This window comes from Mus pahari, chromosome 22, assembly GCF_900095145.1.
Source record: "Mus pahari chromosome 22, PAHARI_EIJ_v1.1, whole genome shotgun sequence".
Lineage (NCBI taxonomy): Eukaryota > Metazoa > Chordata > Mammalia > Rodentia > Muridae > Mus > Mus pahari.
In genome coordinates, this window is record NC_034611.1 from 29,447,825 (window position 1) to 29,450,837 (window position 3,013).

Here is a 3,013-nt window from a genome sequence, read left to right on the forward strand (position 1 = left end):
GCCACTACGCCTCAAGATCCAGACCAAAAGCTAGTATCATCCCATATCAATATCCAGATCTAAAACCTGTGTCTTCCAGCTTCAAGATCTGGATCACAGGTGTGCCCTCCATTTCTGGATTGCAGTTCATACCATATTAAAATTCCAAATGAAAACAATAACCAGGTAACAATAATGCCTAACACAAATACAAACCATAAGCTTATCTCAGTGAGATCTTGCCTGAGGTCACCACTTCCTTAATTCCACTTAATATCCTTGAACACAGGATTTAGCTACATTCCACTTCCTAAAATGTGTATTTTTTCCTTTCCAAGCTTGCTACGTTTGATCAAAATGATCTTTAGGAGTGTACCCCAGAGGACAAAGTCTATGTTGGGCTTCACAGAGACTTCATTGTCAATGCAATTAATCTGAACCTTTTCACCTTAGACTCAGGTAGACCCTTCAGATAGGAGCAAACGCTTTCACCAAAACATCGTAAGAATAATCTCCAGGCAACATATTAAAATTCCACTTCTCTGAAACCTCTAGAGCAAGGGCTGCATAGTTCAGATTAGCATCACTGTCTTTTATATTCCTTCTAGGATGCTCCATTAAGCACTTAAAGAACTCCACTATTTTCCAAAGTCCCAAAATACACATTCCTCTAAACCAAAGCCTGGTCAAGCCTATGACAACAATACCCCAGTCCCTGGTACCAAATCCTGTCTTAGTTAGGATTTTGTGATTATGAAGAGACACCATGACCAAGTCAACTCTTATAAGGGACAAGATTTAATTTGGGCTGGCTTACAGATTCAGACTGTTGGTCCATTATCATCATGAAAGGAAGCACGGCAGTGCCCAGGCAGACATGATGGTGGTTGAAGGAGCTGAGAGTTCTACATCTAGATCTGAAGGCAGCCAAGGAGAGACCGTCTGTCTCACACTGGGCAGGGCCTGAACAGATTTATTACATCAAAGCCCTGCCTGCACAGTGACACACTTCCTCTAGCAAGACCACACCTCCTTCAATAAGGCCACACCTCCTTCAATAAGGCCACACCTCCTTCAATAAGGCCACACCTCCTTCAATAAGGCCACACCTCCTNCCACACCTCCTTCAATAAGGCCACACCTCCTTCAATAAGGCCACACCTCCTTCAATAAGGCCACACCTCCTTCAATAAGGCCACACCTCCTAATGGCGCCACTTCCTGTGGGCATATTCAAATCATTCACATCATCACACCCCTTAAACATTTATGTGGGTCCTGGGGATGGGCAGGCACTGTTCCCTGCTAAGTTATCTTGCTAGTCTTCTGTTTATGTATATAAACATATATGTATATTCCTGCACACACACGTATATATATATAAGACATATCTACATATGTATGCATGTATTTGTAGATTCCCATATGAGAGAAAAAAAACTGTGTGGTTGTTAGCTTTCATTGTCAATTTAATGCCACTTACAATCATCTAGGAAAAATCTCAGTGTTGGATCGTTTACATTAGGTTGGTCCGTAGGTATGTCTTTGAGGAACTACTTTGTAAATGTAGTTTTTATTTACCTGACATAATTGTCATCTTGGAGGTTTATTGCCTCCATTTGCTAACCTAGGCCTAGTTCTGGAAGCTTCTAGCCTCCTTACAAACCTTATCTAGGCCTAGAATGTTTTCAGACTCTGAGACTTACTGCTAAGTAAGTTCACCCTTTTCTAGTTCTTTCTGAACGCTGGCTGGCTGGTTCAACTGTGCTGTTCTGGCTCAAACTCCTTTCCAAGCTAATTAAATCAGTTTGACTTCTCTCTGCTTAGTCTCTGACTTTTTGCTCAGCTTTGCTTCATATTAACTTTGGCAATATGTTCTAACCTTCTGACTCCTCCTCATTCGCTGGCTCTTTCTGTCTTAACCCATGTCTGGTTTGTTCTCTCTCTGAAGCCTGTGGTGCAACTCTCTCAGTAAAACATAAAACTGCCTCCTTCCCTTTTTTCTATCCGCACAGCTCTGTCTTAAGTAGCCTCTCTTTTTCTCTCTGTTTCCATGAGAGTTGGGCACAGTCTATTCTGTCGAATCCTTCTCTGAGTCAGCACATTGTTTGCTTCTTTTCTAGCCATCACTTTCAAACACGGGTGCTTCCTCCTACAAACCAACTTTACTAAGGGGATGTCTGTATTCTAGTCAGAGGGATTAAAGATGTGTGCTAAGGGCTGAGCCACACCACATCTGAAAACAGTTTTTTTTTTTAAAAGATTTGAGTAAAGTTTTTCAAGGGCCTAGGGTAAAAAGATGTGAATTACGTGTCCTAAACACAAGTTTTATGGTATTTGAAACAAAGGACTTATATTTGCTATTTCTTATAGTATGATAATTAAAATCTTGAGTTCCTGCTTCCTTGACTTTCCAGTATGACAGACGTCCTTCCTCCGAGATGGTTTGTTGCTGTGGTATTTTACTGCAGTAATAGAAATGAAATGAGAATAAGGTATGTTATTTGTCTTTTTTGTGTCTGATACTTAACATGATCTCTAGTTCCATTCATTTTTCTGCAAAACCCCAACTTTGAGTGGGGGTTTCAGTCTCTAAAGATTTTGATCAGTTTAAAGGCATATCTGTTAGATATCATGGTAGCCACGGGACTCAATTTTAAGAGAAATGTAAATATTGAGTGATTAATTGCAGAATTCTTAAATTTCTTTTTACTAAGAGAATCTAAATTTTAATTTTAAAATTCAGCCTTTTTTTCCTTTAACTGTAAGTTGAGTCTTTTTTGTTTGTTTGTTTTCTTTTTAAAAATTTTTAATTTTTTTTCTTTTCTTCTTTTGTTATTTTTTCCTTGAGTCTTAATATATACTTTTTAAAAGGACCTATTTCTGACACAATTTAGGCCGGGCAGTGGTGGTGCATGCCTTTAATCCCAGCACTTAGGAGGCAGAGGCAGGTGGATTTCTGAGTTCGAGGCCAGCCTGGTCTACAGAGTGAGTTCCAGGACAGCCAGGGCTACACAGAGAAACCCTGTCTTGAA